The sequence below is a fragment of the Hemiscyllium ocellatum genome, chromosome 11, assembly GCF_020745735.1.
Source record: "Hemiscyllium ocellatum isolate sHemOce1 chromosome 11, sHemOce1.pat.X.cur, whole genome shotgun sequence".
Lineage (NCBI taxonomy): Eukaryota > Metazoa > Chordata > Chondrichthyes > Orectolobiformes > Hemiscylliidae > Hemiscyllium > Hemiscyllium ocellatum.
The window spans coordinates 39,236,487-39,255,213 of NC_083411.1; the positions used below are offsets into that span (position 1 = coordinate 39,236,487).

Genomic DNA, 18,727 nt, shown 5'->3' on the forward strand with positions numbered 1-18,727 from the left:
ATTTTTGTCAAAAGTTCATGACCTAGACTACATGTCATCCTTGAATCATGGGACAGCCAGCAACAAATGCAGATAATTTTGTATGTAAAGAAAATAATTCAAAGTAAAGATTTATAGTAACAATGTGGGACCTGATAGAGAATCACTTGAGATGTTGCATCAGACTGGAGTGAATTAATCGCTTTTGCTTTCTCACACAAAATAGACCAACCATCCAGGTGTGCTGACTAGTAACAAAACTATTTCTAATATTTCAGTTTGCTCCTGGGGATCGATGAGATCAAACAAAAAAGTATGCTCAAAGGGTGTGGCATCGTCTCACTGAACAAATACATTCCTTCCTAAAACTTTACAGAAAACCTTTTTATACAGAAGTGCAGATGGTAAAATCACTGTTAATCTGAAGTTAGAACATTATTCAGCAGATAATGGTTACTTACTTAGTTGTTCCTGATGCAACTAATTATGCATATACATAACACACCAGGATGGTTTTGGCCAAAGGATAAGTAACTTTAATCTGGAAATTAAAGAATCAATGAAGGGGTTTGTGTAGCCTCGCAATTGCATTAGAAAAGATGGTGCTTAAAGTATGATAGGAAGAAGAATGAACAAAGAAGAGTTACCCTTTCCAAACCATCTTATTCTTTGATCCGCATGTCACCCAGCTTTGTTCCTGCCATGCTCAAATATTCCTCACCATTCCCCAATTTAAGCAATTTTAAACTGAAGCAAATCTATCAGACCTCACTACACAAAAACCCCTTTTAAAACTGCAAATGAGATGGACAAGGTGAAGGAAATAGGTCGGATGTATCCTCTCACGAACGCTTCTATCCAAATCCATCTGATTAAAGTGTTAATAAAGACATATGGTAGAATTAGTTAATTATCCTCAAGGACCTTATCCTTTCACTATCACTCCTCTCTTAGCAGACTATGCATCTTAGATGAAAGCCTAACCTTTTCAAAAGGACTGAGTAGTCTGGTATCACCCCAGCTCACAGCCTAAGATTAGACAGCAATGTTAATACTTATAGATGAGTCAATGATCAGACCAGGATATTCTTAGACAGAAGCATCAGCAATTCTTATTTTAAATTTTCTTAATTCAGAGGTTATTCAGACATTACTATTATACAAGGCAACTTCCCAAATTACAATAAAGAGCAAAGTCACCATAGTCCCATTCTCTCATTAGAGATGACAGTTTAACCTGAGGGTCACTGTATCATAGATAAGGGGCAGGGTTGTACTTTCGTGGTAACCTCAGCCAGTACGGAAATTGAACCCACACTATCAGTGTCACTATACATCCCAAATCAGCCATCCAGTCAATTGTGCTAATATACATCAATGCAAAGGCCCTGCAAAAATATTTATTTTATTATTCCCTTATCATCAAAAACATCCTTTATTACTTTTCGTCATGCCTTCAAAAACATCTTAAAATATACCTTCCATAACATCTTTGTCCCTTCCTTTTTTTATGTGCTCTTTCCCACTCAGATCATATCTCGCCCCTCAGGTAGGGAAGTATAAATTACACAGAGAAATGACTGTAATTCTGAAAAACACACATAATATGGATGAATGAAATTTTTAAAGAAGTTCTTTCTATTATGCTTTGACATTCATAAATAGATAAAACAATAAAAACACATCAATATATGTCTTGCTGTTATGTGTTAGGAACTATATATAAATAGTCACTCACTTTAGTCTGTGCAGGCATATATTTAGAAATGTATCCATATATTTTGCTATTATTGTGTAAAAGAAGGACCAACTACATAAGTGAAAACTTTCAAATTTACCAGTATCTGGCAAATTGTGTTGTAGTAATTTATATATAGATACACTGTTGAGTTGAAATGGTTAGACTGGAGTAGTCATAAAAACCAATGGCTGGTAAGCCAAGAGTTCATATATCTGCTTGTTACTGGAGTCAAAAGTGGAAAAATTGTGGCACAAACAGAAATCCATTGAAAAGTTCGAACATTTCTTGCGAAGACCCTCCTGGTTTAAGTTAGCATCCTATGCTGGCTGAACTGATAAATGGAATTACTCATCAGCTTTTCGTACTATCTCCAGTTTCTCCGTGTGCTTTTATTCACCAATTTCCCAACTGTTCATCACTTCTCTTAACCTGAGATTCAGCCAGGAAGCTTGCACTTCTCAATGCACTAACAAGACTCCAGAATCATAAAATTAGAACCTCAGGTGGCCCTCAGGACTGTTAGAATACTGTGGTGGCACAGTGGCTCGGTGGTTAGTACTGCTGCCTCACAGCACCAGGGTCTTGGAACCAAGTCCCTCCTCAGGTGACTGTCTGTGTGGAGTTTGCACATTCTCCCCGTGTCTGTGTGGGTTTCCTCCCACAATCCAAAGATGTGTGGGTTAGGTGAATTGGCAATGCTAAATTGCCCATTGTGTTAGTCAGTGGTAAATATAGGGAAGGGAAGTGGGTGGGTTACTCTTCAGAGGGTATATGGACTTGTTGGACTGGAGAGCCTATTTCCATACTGTTCTAGGAAAATGGCTGTAATTCTGAAAGAAAAATAGTATTTTAAGAAGTTCTTTCTACCATGCTTTGAATTACATAAATAAATGCAAAGCAATAAAACACATTAAAATATAATCAATGTAAATTAAAATGCTTTATATCACACAGTTTACTTTCATGTTGAGCATGTAATCAAAATTTCCCAAGGTACCTGTTAAAACAGCGCACAGCAAAACATGGAGGACTGGACCGATAGAAAGTAATAAATGCTATTGTTTTGAAGATGTAGTGTAGTGCATTATAAAGAATGCTGCTTTGTCAAGCACTAGGACCGCAGAGGAACCATTTGAAGGCTTGTTAGGAGACTGATTTAAAATGCAAACTCCCACACAGCCAGTAAGACAAAAATGTTCAAACTCAACTGGAGTCTCTGAGCAGCGAACAGCGAGAAATTTTAGCAGTCTGGTTCTGCCTTCGTGTATCAGATGTAATCCCAGAGGCAGAATTCTGAGCTGGATGCCTGTATTAAAAACGATATTCGTTTAAAGTAGTAAAGACACAGAGGAGACAACTGATTTGTGAAATGGAAATTGATTTGCACTTAAACTATATCACACACAGACTGAAGTTTAACAATAAACTGTGATCCTGTTTTCTCCAAGATTGAGGTAAGGATTTTTAATTTATTGCATTGTTGAAAGCAGTGCTTGAGTTCTAAACAATATATTGAAAATCATATGAATATAATATATGTGTGCAATCATTTCGGGGCACACTTAGTGATTGCTTTACTGAGAATAATATTTGAATTCAGATTTTTTTTTATATTCCTGTCCACGCTCTTCATTCTCAGAGACTCGTGGAAAAGAGAAAACAGGTTTTAAATTTTATTTCACTGATTGCAAAACCCTGGTGATTATCGAGGCGCACACCGTAGGACAGTGGTTAAAAATAGTAAAAGACAAGTTAAATTGACAAATAGTAGTTTAATAATGCCACGTTTCCTCTACGAGGAAGGGGGCACAAAGCCAACAATTAAGAATTAAGAAAGAATAAATTTGAAAAAGAAAATTGATTAATCTTCGAAATTATGTTGCTAACTTCAGATGCTATCACCAGTAGGTCAGATGTGGAACCGCGATTGTGATTTCACACCTGAATAACTGACAATCTGTGGTCAGGATAGGATTTGATTTTTCAGTTTAACAAGTTTGATTAGTATTTCTAGAGTAAGTAGTAAAAGAATTTTACCAAATTGAATTCAAGATAATATGAATGAATAGGAAGGAGTTTCATCCATTGCCATTTTCATTCAATGGGAGTGAATGAGAAGTAAATTGCTCTTTTGGTATTTAATGACTGGGTCAGGACTCGTATCCTTGCAATACAAAATAGACATCACTGTCCATTTAAGAGTGCATAATTTGCAGTGCTTATTCCCTTCCCCCACCTGTCGTTTTTTTTTCTTTATGAATCTGGCAATTGTTCCTCTGAATAGAGTCAGTCTTATCAAAGTTCAAGAGTGGTTCCTACCAGGTGCATTAGTTAAAGAGTAAACGATATCCAACAAAAACCTTGTAGGGAACGCAAGATAAAACACGAATGAATCACAAATATTCAGGACATCTAACTTGCTTCAGCATGAAACTTCTGAAGTCACAAATTATCCTATTTCTTCAGTTATTGTTTGCCAATAAGCTGTCCTCCTCGTTATAATTCATGTAGGCAGAAAACTTGAAATGGAAATTCTTGCCAGAAATACACACTAATGTGTCAGCACTTGAAAGAACAGACAGGTTTATAATTTTGCTAGAGTCCTTTTATCAAAACTTCACAGCAAACCCAGATGGAGTCCTTGTCTTTCCTTTCACACAAACTGATTTAGCCTGATATGTGTTTCCTTAGTTTTCAGTTTTTATTTAAAGTATCTGCTTGAACAAAAATGTGAAGTCAAATTATTAAAATACTTTGTACCACAGGGATCATAGTCTGATCAGTTTGCCAAGCAATTGTGCTTCTAATATTCTTCTTGAATGTTACAAAGACTATTGACATTTTCATAATTTAGAAAAGTGTTTGGCTGACATTTTTGTGTTTGGTTATTTGGAAGTACTGGGTTAGATTTTTAATCTCGGTTTGGAATCATCATTGGGTCCCAAAATAACACTGCTTTGGAAATAGACCTCCGCCCGATTTTTTTTTTAAGTGGAAAAACCAATTTAGTGACTCAAGGAAGGGTTTGCCACTCTGGGAGAGTGGGCAGGAGGCTGTCCAGCAACAACAGTGAGACATTTAGCTGATGCAGGTGAGTGAGAGATAAGTTGACCTCTCAACTCCCAACAAGAACTTAAAATATAAATTTTAAATATAAATATCGCCACAAATCTAGTCATTTGGAAATCCTGGCTAGAGTGAGCTGGTTTCATGCCTGACACCAGGAGGCTGCCTGCTCTCAGGCTGTGTTTCAGCCACTGGGGAGACCACCTGCAGATTCAAGTTTAGATATTTTGAATGAATTGGTTTAGAAATTTTATTACACATTTCTGGAACAGCTGGTACTTGAACTCCAGCCTCCTGACTCAGAGGAAGGGACAATAGCTTTGTGCCGTCAGCCCCTCCAGACTTAAAATTTTAATAGACTACTTAATTACTTTTGGCCTCACCAGTGCTTGCAGGCAAACAGATGTTTTGTCCTTAACCAAACCTCTCAGGAGTGCCTGGCGATATGCCAGCTGATTGTGGGATGTTCTCAGCCACTTGTCTCTGATCCGACCTCCTGTCAAGATCTGAAAATGCAACCCTACATTCTCCTGTTTAAAATTATTAAGGCAAACTGACAGCTGACCACTGCGGATTCTTCCTCTTCCCAATGAAATGTTTGCCTAACTCCCTTTGCATACAGTGCTTCTTTAAATTTAAAGGAGTGTTGCCACTTCATTGTGTAGTTTAACAGGAAGGAGTTTCTGTGTTGGAATGTTTCCAACTTCTGGATCAGTCAATAACAGAATGTTCAGAAACCTTAAGGAGTGAGTGCAGCCAGGTTGGAAAGAACTGGATCTATACCACATGTTTGTGCTGCGACTGCATGTTCAGTTTTCATTTCCTGTCTATTTTCTTGAAAGGGGTGAAGTTTTGAATTTTATCCCCTTTCTTTTACCATTCCCCTTGCAGAAAATGTAACTTTTAGTACAATTCTGCAAATGCCATTTGTCATCTTTTAGTTAAATATTTTTAATAGTTCAAATTTCAGTTTTCATCTGGATGGTAAATGATGGCGGGTTATTTGGACATGACAGGTGGTTAAACTTATTTCTATTTGCACACGTGCATGTTCCAGTAGGAGTCACTTGACAGTGATTTTGGAATGAGAACATAGACTGACCGTCTTCTGTTTAGCCCAGAGGTATTGAACACAGCTCAGAGCTTCCTAGTGCTCAAGATGAACGGATTCACCCCAGTCCTGGGATAAGAAAATGCAGGAAATATTCAGCTGGGTCTGTCAGCATTTGGGGACAGAAATAGAGTTACTGGACTGCATTAAATAGGGTATTACATTTCACTTCCCCCTCTTCACTGCCACACACTATCCCAAACTCCCCAGCTAAAATGTTGTGGTGGAATACTGCTGCAAGGAAAGGCTGAAGTCAGGACATCATCTGGCTGCACCTGGAAATTCCAACTCTGAAGGTCATTGGCCACCTAGAGGCCAGCAGCTTGCCAGCACCAGTTGCACCTGGTAATAGCCAGGTACAATAGCCACTGTCAGGAGTAATAGCCACTGTCGGTATTGAACTCAGTGCTTGAAGAAGCGTCCTGTCTTGGATTTCAGCCTAGCAAATGAGTCAGGAGTCTCCTCAGCTGTAAAGATGGCAAGCCACAGCAAGGGACTAAGTGGATTTGAGAGATCATGGGACAAGGGAAATGTGAAGATTAACACCTTGGAGGCAATCCCATTATTCAGCCTAGGTGTTCAGTAAGGAAGGGATCTCCCAACCTGCCACTGGAGTTGTGGGATCCAGGTGGGCTGCTTGGCACGTGCATCTCTTGCAACTGATTTTAATCCCACTACTGGTAGGATGAGGGCTTCTGGCACTCATTAATTGCAGTTAGATTTTTGTACGCATGCACTCCCCCCACCCCAACACAAGCCAACTCCTCTGCCCACTAACCTGCTGGCAAGAGATTGTCCGTTTCAGGTCATAGTGATCCTTTATCAGAATTTATCATGACACAGTGGCCCTTTCTGGTCACTCTGTTGTGCAGTTTTAATTTTAGACCGTGAGTTCCAACAAAGTGTAATGATCTGAAAAGTTAACTCTGTTTTTCTCTTTTATCTGCTGAATATTGCTAGAATTTTCTGTTTTCACTTCAGATTTTCAGCATCTGTAACACACTGATTTTGAGCTAAGATAAGATTCCTCCCCTCCAAAACTTTGTATCATGCTTTGCAGTACATTGATTCAACCAGACGTCAGCTGTTAGTTTTTAATTTTATAGTTTTCAGAAAGTATCATTTCCTCTGCTTTTATCCCTCGTCCCTAGTTTTCTTGCCCCACAGACTAACTGCAGCTGAAATTGCAGGTGCATGACCTGTTCCAGAGCTCTGATGTTGCTGTTCTGACCAGCTGCTTTGAGGTGAACAATTGTGTAGCCACAAGACAACTTTCCACTTTCTTTCCTTCCTCATTGTGTGATTCTATGTGATCTGTTGTGCACTCTATCCAGGACCAAGTGAAATTGAGAATGAATCCTACAGCCTTCTCATTGGTAACCAGTTACTTTCAAGGTCAACATAAAGTGCACAGATGCACCATAAACCATTAACTTAAATTGCAGGTCATTGGAGAAATGCAAAAGAATTCAAAGGGCTCCCAATAATAAAAAATGGAGAAAGTGAAGACAATCAATCAGGTTTGCTAGTACTAATTTTATCTCATTTCAAATTCAAAACCTCCTTGAAAACTTTGTGAACCCCAGTTCCTGATCAAGGATCTGAGTTTTCTTGAAAACTTGCCCCAGTAAAATGATGCCTCATTCCAGCCACTGATATTTTCAGCAATCCTTCACTGGGCAATGAAGGCAGTAATCCTTTCCAAAATGAAGACAGTGGTCTAAAGCATACATTGTGCCCACTGCTGTCCTGAAATATGCAATGAGGACTTGTAGTTATTTTCTTAGACTAGTAACTTATAATCCTGGACCAAATATTGACACCTTGTAATCTTTCATAAGCATGAAGCAATTGCCAATGTCACAATAGGAATGTAGAGGAAAGAAATTTTTTTTAAATTCTCTTGGACAGAGTTCAAACACAAATACAGAATAGTCTATCTATCGCCCATTATTGATTTTTACATCAAATACCTGTCTAACTCTCAAATTCCTGATTCATTTCAAATAATCATCACCTCTGTATAATAGACAATGTAGTTTCCATCACTCTGTATGATGTATTCAGCTGTCTCAAGATTCCATTGTGCTTATGGGAACTGAACCAGAACGATAATTCAAAACGTTTGTCACTTGAACATGCTGGGTAAACTCTGGTTTATATTAGTGTTTCTATTTTGATTGAAATGAAAAAAGTGATCTTTTTGGGGATAGTCTGTAGTCATGATTCCATGTCTGTGAGTTAGATCATCTCCAACAGAAGAATGGGAAGAGTACTGTAGTTGGCCTTAATGCTACAGAAATGTAAAGGAGTGAGGGACATCAGACGTACAATTTTCTAGTAAGCCTTACTGGAAAATACAATTGGATGCTGCCAGTTGAAGAAACAAACCAGCTTGACTTTTATGCTTCCCATGGTAAAAAAAGTCACAGTTGGTTATGCATGATCAGGTTGTGACTAAAATCTACACCAATGATCTACCTCAGCTCAAGAGTAGAGGGAGAAAAGAGATGTGTTTTTTTTAAAGAAGCATAGGTGCAGTGTCTCTATTGTGGGAGAAAGAGAGGGTGAAGATAACATTGATATAAGACAAATGCGGTAACTGTACTATGGTTCTATCTTATAAAGTGATTCTGTATATTCACAGTAATGCTTTCACACACTCATGTGTCCATTAGTCATTAAGTCTAATGGAACATTTTTCTGGAAAATACTTAATCATTTTGGAAACTCATGAGTTTCAAAAGGTTTCAACATTCAGACCACAGACATGCCATAGAACATGCCAGCCTGTTAATGCATTCCAGACACATCAGCATAGGAGTGGAGCCTTGTTTCAGGATTTCTGTTGTGCAAAATATACAGCAACAGTAAGCTTCTACAGATGATGTCAGAAATTGTAGGTATTATTGTATGTTATTAAGCAGCTAAATAAATGCAGATGTAAATTTGCAAGTAATATGCATATTACTTGTTGTTACATTAATACATAAGAAACTGTTAAGGGGATTACTCAACCCTGAAAGCATGTGAGGGAATTAATAGTAAAAGGTAATTTCCAATGTTCAGTAAACTAGTAAACTATAAAGGAACTATGAAGTCAGGATTAGTTTAGAAACAGTGTGGAGCTTAGAAGGAGTCTTTCACAAATGTGTGTCTGGGTATTCAATGCATTATGATAATCAATTCATGCACTTTGGAAGGAATAGGGGAGTTCTATCAAAGGCTAGAGAGAAGGAATGTGAATTCAGAATGGATGGAAGAGGAGGTCACGCTGAAAGAGCCAATTTAAGAAAGGTTGGTCATTTAAAGATGAAAAATCTTCGGGTAAAAAATTAGGTCTGCAGATGCTGGAGATTCCAGTAGTTGCCAATGGAGTATCACAGAGGGAATACTTATTAAAACCTCCTTGTTAAACCAATACAATTCTGCTACTCTACTCCGCTATCTTGGAGGGGAGGTATATTCCTCCAACATCAAAATGGGGAGGAGAACATGTGTCAGAGTATTACTAGCAGTCCTCTTTGGTGAAAGTCACTTTGCTGATTTCTTTTTTTGAAAAATCAGATGTAGTTTAGAGAAAAAGGAATCCACAAATCATTAACAACAAAAACTAGTCCCAGCAAAGTGAAGTAGTTCTTTTAGCAGAGATTAATTGCAATGGAATTTTCTACATCACACCAAACATTGATCTCACATACACTGACAAATCATCTAAAACATTCCCACTACCAGAATTTGATTGAAGACCTACTTGAAATTCCTACCAAGTTTCACCTGGTACAGTGTTTATCTAGAACTAAAGCAGGGCTGAAATGTTGCCCCCCCCACCTCCTGCCTCAGCCTCCACTCCCCTGCCCAACACCACTCAGGAGGCGAGTTTTGAGAAGATTTGTAGCTCAGATTGATGTTCTGGATGTAGGTTTGCTCACTGAGCTGGAAAGTTCATTTCCAAATGTTTCGTCACCACACTAGATAACGTCTTTAGTGGGCCTCCAGGTGAAGCACTGCTGATAATTCCTGCTTTCTATTTATATGTTTGGGTTGGTTACGTCATTTCCTGTAGTGAAATAGTTTCCTGTGGTGATGTCACTTCCTGTTCTTTTTCTCAGGCGTAGTAGATGGGGTCTAACTTAATGTGTTAGTTGATATAGTTTCGGTTAGAATGCCATGCTTCTAGGAATTCTCATGTGTATCTCTGTTTGGCTTGTCCTAGGATAGATGTGTTGTCCCAGTCAAAGTGGTGTCCTTCCTTATCTGTATGTAAGGATACTAATGAGAGAGGGTCATGTTGTTTTATGGTTAGTTGATGTTCATGTATTCTGGTGGCTAGTTTTCTGTTTGTTTGTCCGATGTAGTGTTTGTTACAGTTCTTGCACGGTATTTTGTAAATGACATTAGTTTTGTTTGTTGTTATATTAACAACAAGCAAAACTAATGTCATTAGGTGCTGTTTTAGTGTGTTGGTGGGTTTGTGGGCTATCATGATGCCAACGGGTCTGAGTAGTCTGGCAGTTATTTCCGAGATGTCTTTGATGTAGGGGAGAGTGGCTAGGGTTTCTGGACTTGTTTTGTCTGCTTGTTTGGGTTTGTTAATGAGAAATTGGCAGACTGTGTTCATTGGGTACCCATTCTTTTGGAGTACACAATATAGGTGGTTTTCCTCTGCTCTGCGTAGTTCCTCTGTGCTGCAGTGTGTGTTGGCTCATTGCTTCATTGGGAACATTTTTTCAATCATCCCAACATCCACAAATGAATGTGCATCAGAACATTATTTCAAAGGACCAACATACACTGCAGCACAGAGGAACTACACAGAGCAGAGGAAAATTTATCATGGCCAATTCACCAAACTTGCACAGTGGGAAGAAACCAGAGCACCCAGAGAAAACCCACACAGACACAGGGAGGATGTGCAAACTCCACACAGTCACCCGAGGCTGGAATTGAACCCGGGTCTCTGACACTGTGAGGCAGCAATGCTAATCACTGAGCCACTGTGACTTCCAAGAAGTTCATGTGCTTATAGCCCTGAGTCACTGTGGTTCACCAGTTGGATGAAGGACAACATTGCACTCTGTAATCATAATATCCTTCATGAGCATATTGCATTATGTCCAAATGCCACCTATACTATTCTCATGGTTAGCTCCATTTGCTACCTCCAACAGTGGGGTAATTCATGAGAAGTGCTTTTCTTACCACTCAGCCAGCCAAGAGGTTTTGCTGGTAGCTTGCTAAGGCAGAAGTAATCTTTTTACCAGATGAGGGAGTGGGGTCTAAATATCATCCTGAACCAAATAATGCCCCACTGAGGGTAGAGTGTGGGGCAGCTGGAGTTATCATAGATGGGATCTCAGTTGATTTTAATTGGGTGCAGGATGGAATATGATAGCCTGAAAAATCAAGCCTGGCATCTAATTGGTAATTAGTTTTCAGCAACACTATGGCTATGAGCTATTCTGAGAGGTCCATGGGTGACACGACTCTGTGATCTGCAATGCTGCACTGACTCGCATGCATTCTACAATCTCATTGGAATTGCTTGACACTAAGCTGGTCTAAACTCTCAATCATCAGAACAGTAGTTGGTGGAAACATAATAATCCATTCCCATGAGAGTGAAGCACTCGACTGCAAGCTGCATCATTGTCTGCCAGTGATGTTATGTGTTATAAGCTGTTTTAGTTTTCTTGATATGTTACCAACTGTGCAATGGCTGAAATAGTCTTTTATCTCACTGTTCATGTCTGAGGGTACGCACTTTTCTTGCCTCCCTCAGACTTGACTCCATTCTTTGTGTGCTTGAATGCATATGCTTCATCTCATTTTTCATCTCCCTGGGGATAATGACTCTTCCCTTTGTACACGATGCCATCTTGGGTTATCATGTCATTTGTGTGCCCAATTCTCTCTTGTAGCAACAGGTACATCTGTTTGGGCCATTTTTTCATTACTATTTGTTGCAGCATTTGGAAAGTAGCATCTTGTTGTATGGTTTACTTGATTTGAACATGTTGCTTGTCTTTCACATTCAATGTCCATTATTGCAATAAATAAAAGTAAAATATCGTGAATGCTGGAAATCAGCAACAAACAGAAAATACTGGAAAAAACACTATCAGACAGGAGTTGGGAAATACAGACTGGGAGCAATTGTTCCACAGGAAGGACATAGCAGACATGTGGAGGCTGTTTAAGGAGCAGTTGTTGCAAGTGATGCACGAATTTGTCCCTCTGAGACAGGTAGGAAGGAGTAAGATTAAGGAGCCTTGGATGACGAGAACAGAGGAGCTTCTCGTCAAAAAGAAGAAGGCAGCTTACGTAAGGGAGAGGAAACCAGGATCTTGCACAGCTTTAGAAGATTACAGGCTTGCTAGAAAGGAGCTCAGAAATGGAGTGAGGAGAGCCAGGAGGGGGCATGAGAAAGGCTTGGCAGGAAATAGGGAGAACCCAAAGGCATTTTGCTCATACATGAGGAATAAGAGAATGATCAGGGAGAAGGTAGGGCCGATCAGGGATAGCGTCAGGAACTTGTGTGTGGCATCTGAGCAGCTGGGGGAAGCCATGAAGGAGTTTCTTACTTCAGTTTTCACTAAGGAAAGGGACCTTGTTGTGAATGAGAACTTTGAGAAGCTGGGATACAGGCTTTGACAAATCAAGACTGATGAAGTTGATGGCAAACATTAAGATTGATAAGTCCCCGGGGCCAGACCATATTTATCCTAGGCTGCTCCAGGAAGCAAGGAAAAAAAGTTGCTAAGTCATTGGCGAAGATCTTTACTTACTCACTCTCCACGGGAGTTGTTCCAGAGGATTGGAAGGAGGCAAATGTTGTTCCCGAAGGTAATAGGGAAATCCCTGACAATTACAGACCAGTCAGTCTTACATCTGTGGTCAGCAAGGTTTTGGAAAGAATTCTGAGGAATAGGATTTATGACTATTCGGAACAGCATAGCGTGATTGAAGGCAGTCAGCGTGGCTTAGTGAGGGGCTGGTCATGCACAACTAATCTTATTGATTTCTTTGAGAAGGTGACAAGACAGGTCGAGCATGAATGTGGTGTGTATGGACTCAGCAAGGCATTTGATAAGGTTCCCCATGGTAGGCTCATTCATAAAGTCAGGGAGAATTGGCTGGCTGACAGAAGGCAGTGAGTGTTGATGGAAAGTATTCTGCCTGGAGGTCAGTGTTGAGTGGTGTCCCGCAGGCCTGTTCTTGGGCCTCTGCTCTTTATAGTTTTTATAAATGTCTTGGATGAGAAGGTTGAGGGGTGGGTTAGTAAATTTGCAGATGACACAAAAGTTGGAGGTGTTGTTGATAGTATTGAGGGCTATTGCAGGCGGCAGCACGACATAGACAGGATGCCAAACTATACTAATCCCATTTATCTGCACTTGGTGCATAGCCAACTATGCCGTGGCATTTTAGGTGCTCATTGAGATGCTTCGTATATGTTGAGAGAGTATTTGTCTCCACCCACCATCTCCGGCAGTGCATTTCATATTTTACCACCCTCTGGGTGAAAACATTTTTTTCCTCATCCCCTCTAAATCACACACTCCCCTTTTTAAAATTGAGCCCTCTGGTAAGAGACACATCTGCCATGGAGAAAGAATTCTCATGATCTTCCTCTATTTTCCTCTTTATAATTTTGTATTCCTCAATCTGATCCCCCTCATCCTCCTCTGCAATAAACCCAGCTTATCCAGTTTCTCCTCATAAGCAGGCAGGTGGGACTAGTTTAGATTGGAATTATGTTCAGCATGGACTGGTTGGACCGAAGGGTCTGTTTCCATGCTCTATGACTCTATACAATTGAGATTTTTCATCCCAGGCAACATCCTAGTGTGGCAATCAAAACTGTACTCCATCTATGACCTAACCAATATATTATAAAGTTGTAACAAGCCTTCCTTGCTATTCTACACCTCGACTAATGAAGACAAGCATCCTATATGCCACTTTCACCACTTGTCTACCTGTGCTGACATCTTCATATGTGTATATCAAGGTTCCTTTGTTTCTCAACGAATGGTAGGTCCCTAGTGTGTTTATCCCTTTCTTATTAACCTCCCAAAATGCATTGCATTGTTTATCAGGATCAGGATTAAATTCCATCTGCCATTGCTCTGTCCAAATTTACCATCTGATCAATATCAAACTGTAGCCTGAGACCATCCTCCTCACTATCAAAAAAAACATTAATTTTTGTGTCATCTGTGAATTTACTAATGATAAGTTCTCCATTCACATCCACGTCATTAATGTACATAACTAACAGCAAGGGCCCCAACTGAAAGTCCTTGTGTCACACACCTGGTTACAGGCTTCCAAACACAAAACAACCCTCCATTGTCACCCTTTAACCCCCCCACATGCAAACTAATTTTGGATCCAGGTTTCTAACTAACCTTGGATCCCATCTCTTTGGGGCCAGTCTTCCAAATGGGGACACAACTTAAAAACCTTACAGGAGTCCATGTAAACCCCATCAACTGCATTACTGTCCTCAATATATTTAGTCACTTTTTAAAAAACCGTCAGGCAGAAATTCCCTGCAACAATTCTATGCTGACTATCCCTGATCAATCTCAGCCTTGCCAAATGTTGTTTTAATTCTGTCCTCAATTTTGTACAATAATTTCCTGACTACTGACATCAGACTAACTGGTCTGTAATTATCTAGCCTATCCTTACTGCCCTTCTTTAACAAATCAATTACATTAACTATCCTTCGTTCATCTGTGGCCATGATGTATTTAATATCTCTGCTAGGGCCCCAGTAATCTCCTCCCTTGCCTCCCAAAGCAGCCTGGGATGCATCTCATCAGTCTCTGGGGATTTCCGCACCTTTATGCCTGCTAATGCATTTAATACCTCCTCCTTATTAATCTTAATGTGTTTCAGAACCCCACCATCCCAACTGAAATCCCCACCTACAATATCTTTCTCCTCTGTGAATATAGATGAGAAATAGCCATTTAAGATCTCATCCACACTCTTTGGCTCCATGCACAGATTGTCCTCTAGTCTTTAGAAGGCCCACTAATCCTCTTTTCATTTCAAATGTACTTCTTCAGTTCTGATCAAGGGTCACTGAACTCAATGTTAACTCTGCTTTCATCCCCCCAGATGCTGCCAGTCCAGCTGAGTTTCTCCAGTAATTTTCTGTTTTTGTTTCAGATTTCCAGCATCTGCAGTTCTTTATTTTACTTTAGTGCTGCTCCTCCCTGTTGTCCAGGGGGCACCTCATAACTCACCTGTACCTGCTGTATTGTCAACTGATAGAAGATTTTCAGTGATGCAACTCTATTGCCATGTAATTGCTAGCCTTTACGCTTTTGATTGTAATTATGTAGGAATTAGAAAAAGCAAGAGAGTAGAAATGGTACTCACTTCTGTCTTGTCATCAAGATTAGTGCATCATGGTTAATGTTAGACCATTTTGGTGATTCTGAAAACTATAATACTCCCTATGGAGTAGTGATACAGAGACTTTTATATTAGAAAACATCATATCAAAATTGAGGGATAAAACATAGAATGTTACTACGAGGCATGAAGAATATGCCAAAGCCTGAGGTAGTGAAAAGCATATGTCTGGAAAATTGGAGATTAGATCAAATAATGAGAAATATTTAGGACATCAGCAATTGTAACAATGTAGGGTGACAGTGGCTGTAAATGCATCAGATATATTAAAGTGAGGGGCATGGAGTAAATAAGAGAGTGTGTGTGTGTGTGTGTGTGTGTGTGTGTCAGGGACAAAGTGTTAAGAGTAGGGGTGTGAAGTACTTCAGGAAGTTCAGTGAGAGGAGTGGATAATATGTTACCATGAAGCATATGACCTATGTGCAGTGAGAGGTGCTACATCTGCTAATATTACACAAGAGTTCACTGCAGGAATTCAATGTGTTGTTTAAAAGGTTCTTTTACATATTGTGTCCAAAATTTGGGATTTTGGATCTCATAAATTCACTGCAAACAAAGTTTAAAACTGCCAAGACCTAGAAGCCTGGCACTTTATGATGTAATAGGTTTCACGCACTGTAAAAGCAGCTTCAAATTGAAACTGAAGACTAGAAATGAGAGGATGAAGAGCTCCCAAGTGCATAAAAGCACCACTGGTTTATAAGAGTAAATTTTAAATTCAACATAAAGAATTGAGTGGAAATATGGTTGGATGTGAAGGACTGGAGATAATTTATATTGAAATATTTCTTGCTATCTTTAGATCAGATGATTTTTTTGAAAAATTTATATTTATAATTGACAACTTAATAAGTTATAGGCACTTCACACGTTTCTCCCGTATCCTGGCTGAGGTGGGGGTAGAAGTACTCTCTGAAAACCAGTACGAACTTCTGTGGACAGCCCTCCACAACTCCCTCTGCACAGAGTGCTGTTTTGGGTTCTGGGTGCCAACTTCTGGCCACTAATGACTAGGGTTATTCACTGGCACCAATACTCTTTTCTATGCTGAGTTGAAGGGCCTGTCTCATGAGCAGTGGTTGAGGTTAGACCACATGAGAGTCTTACTAAGACAACATACTTGTCTTACAAAACAGTGTGTATCTTGTTGCACTATAGATCCAGTTACCATTAACTAGTTAGGTTATAATTACATCTATCACAACTATGTTATATCTGTCTCCATCAGGACCTTGTGCAAGACCAACTGTTTCTACACCCAAATGCTGTGACATCAGCAGGCTGGGTGAAGTTAATGCAACTTCAATATTAACTCATTTCAAACCATTACCTAATACAACTCAGACCTTCTCTTCTGCAGCTTCAGCTTCAGCTTCATATACCTATTGTGTATGAACCAAAGACCCATAATTCCAGTATACATTCAGTACACGGGGCAGAACGTTTCTTAACACTGCCTCTAATGATGTAACTCAATACTACATCAGGAACTCTTTTCTCCTCCAGTTCCAACATTAAAATTGCCCTTCCGAATCCCTACAGTGTGGAAACAGGTCATTTGGCCCAACAAGTCCAGACCGACTCTTCTGAGAGCATGCCACCAACACTTTCTCTATCACCCTGTATTTGTCATGGCTATTCCATATATTCCTAGACACTATGGGCAATTCAGCATGGCCAATCCATCTAACCTGCACATCTTTGGACTGTGGGAGGAAACCCATACTGACGAAAGGAGAATGTGCAAACTCCACATTCGCCCAAGGGTGGGATTGAACCTGAGTGCCTGATGCTGTGAGGGAAGCAGTGCTAACCACTGGACCACTGTGCTGCCCTTAGTTTCTCTTGGTTCAAATTATTGTATTGTGCTCAAATTTATTCTGCAAGCTTGTTAATTAAAACTAGCCAACCCTATTTCATTAAGGACCTGCACTGACATGAGAATGGATAGCTATGCTTACCAGCAGTTTGGGGGTTCATTAAAATTCAAATTCTCAGTGTAAGTAATGTACAAAATGCATTAGCATACAGAAAAACTGAATAACTTTGCCACACTAAACATTATTGAGATCCACTTAAATGTGTGATTTTCCATCACTAATTTATATTCTGCCTACCTATAAGAATGCAATTACAAAGTGAAAAGTTTTAAATTACTTTCCATCTTTGTCTGATAATGATTCGCAAGAATAAAATCAGATTAGCTGTTTGATGAACTAAGACATAATTATTATTGACTTTTGGACATTTAACAAAGTTCAGTATGAAGTCATATTCTCACTGCATGAATTTATTTTCAATATGTTTTGTTTTTGGAGGCCTACTAAGTTAGATTTTCTTCCAAATTTATAAGTTCAAGGTTGCAGAGTAAAAGTTCTTAACTAAACAATGCTTTGACACATACCAAAAAAAACTTTTTTTCTTTTGAAATCAGAATTTCCAATGATATATGCTTGTGGATGGGTTGGAATATCTTAGACTTCAGTGGAATTGATAAGATGTAATGGGGTAATGAATGTGTCCGTCATTTTGATATCATTCGAAGGTTTTAGATGGATCAAAGAAGAATCGAAACAAGAAGAAAGAATTTGATAAGAGGAAGGATGTAAAGACCAAGGGAGAGCATTAAATATGTAACTTTTTGAAACGTGAACTCTCAAGGACTTGCAAAGAGAATAAAACCATAGGATTCGACCATATTTTTAAGCTACAGGATTCCATAGTTTTTTAAAAGAATCAAAAATAATTTTGCTATACAAAGTTGGAGCAATAATAAAATCTACCACTGAACTTGCAGTCTAATATCCAGAATTAATATGATTAGCAAACTGCAATTAAGCACCCCACAGCGCACATCAAATCACAAACATGGTCAAGACAGATGGCATTCATTTCTTAGAAGTGTTCTTTATGGTAGTAACCCTGAATGTCATCAAATCTCATTTAAATTTTAAAAGGAATTCTAATTCTTCTCTCCTCAACCTATTACATCATGGACTACATGAAGGACTGCCCAGTATCTTGCGAGCTCACTTTCCAAATTGGACTGCACTCCCATTGATCCTGTAAATTGCACTTTGTCCAAAAATCACAAGTTTCACCAAGCTCGTTCTGCACTTGCATAATTTCTTTTAAAGGTCTAACCTCGTTCAGCTGCACCTAGTAAATAGTACTTGAGGGTATCTTACATCCCATTCTCTGCTGCAGTGCACAATTAATAGTACACAGGTTTCTACCAAGTTCCCTATGGCTTCCAAAGTTCACTTTCCTTGGGACTATTGAAAATGGACTATTGTAACAGATTTGCTGATCTGAAAATAGATACGACAGCAACTTGAAAAAAGAATGTGCATTGCTATTTGTCCTGGGTTATTTTTGGCAATCAGTTCATTCTC

The 18,727-nt window shown here is 39.3% G+C and overlaps 1 protein-coding gene across 1 annotated transcript in view; it reads left to right on the forward strand.

The window, feature by feature from the left end:
- The first annotated feature begins 2,939 nt into the window (after positions 1-2,939).
- LOC132820179 (serine protease 23-like) overlaps positions 2,940-18,727 on the forward strand; it is a 32,735-nt gene continuing 16,947 nt past the window's right edge. The window contains exon 1 of the mRNA XM_060832146.1: positions 2,940-3,174. The gene's annotated coding sequence lies outside the window, so the exon portion shown is untranslated. The remainder of the gene's footprint in view (positions 3,175-18,727) is intronic.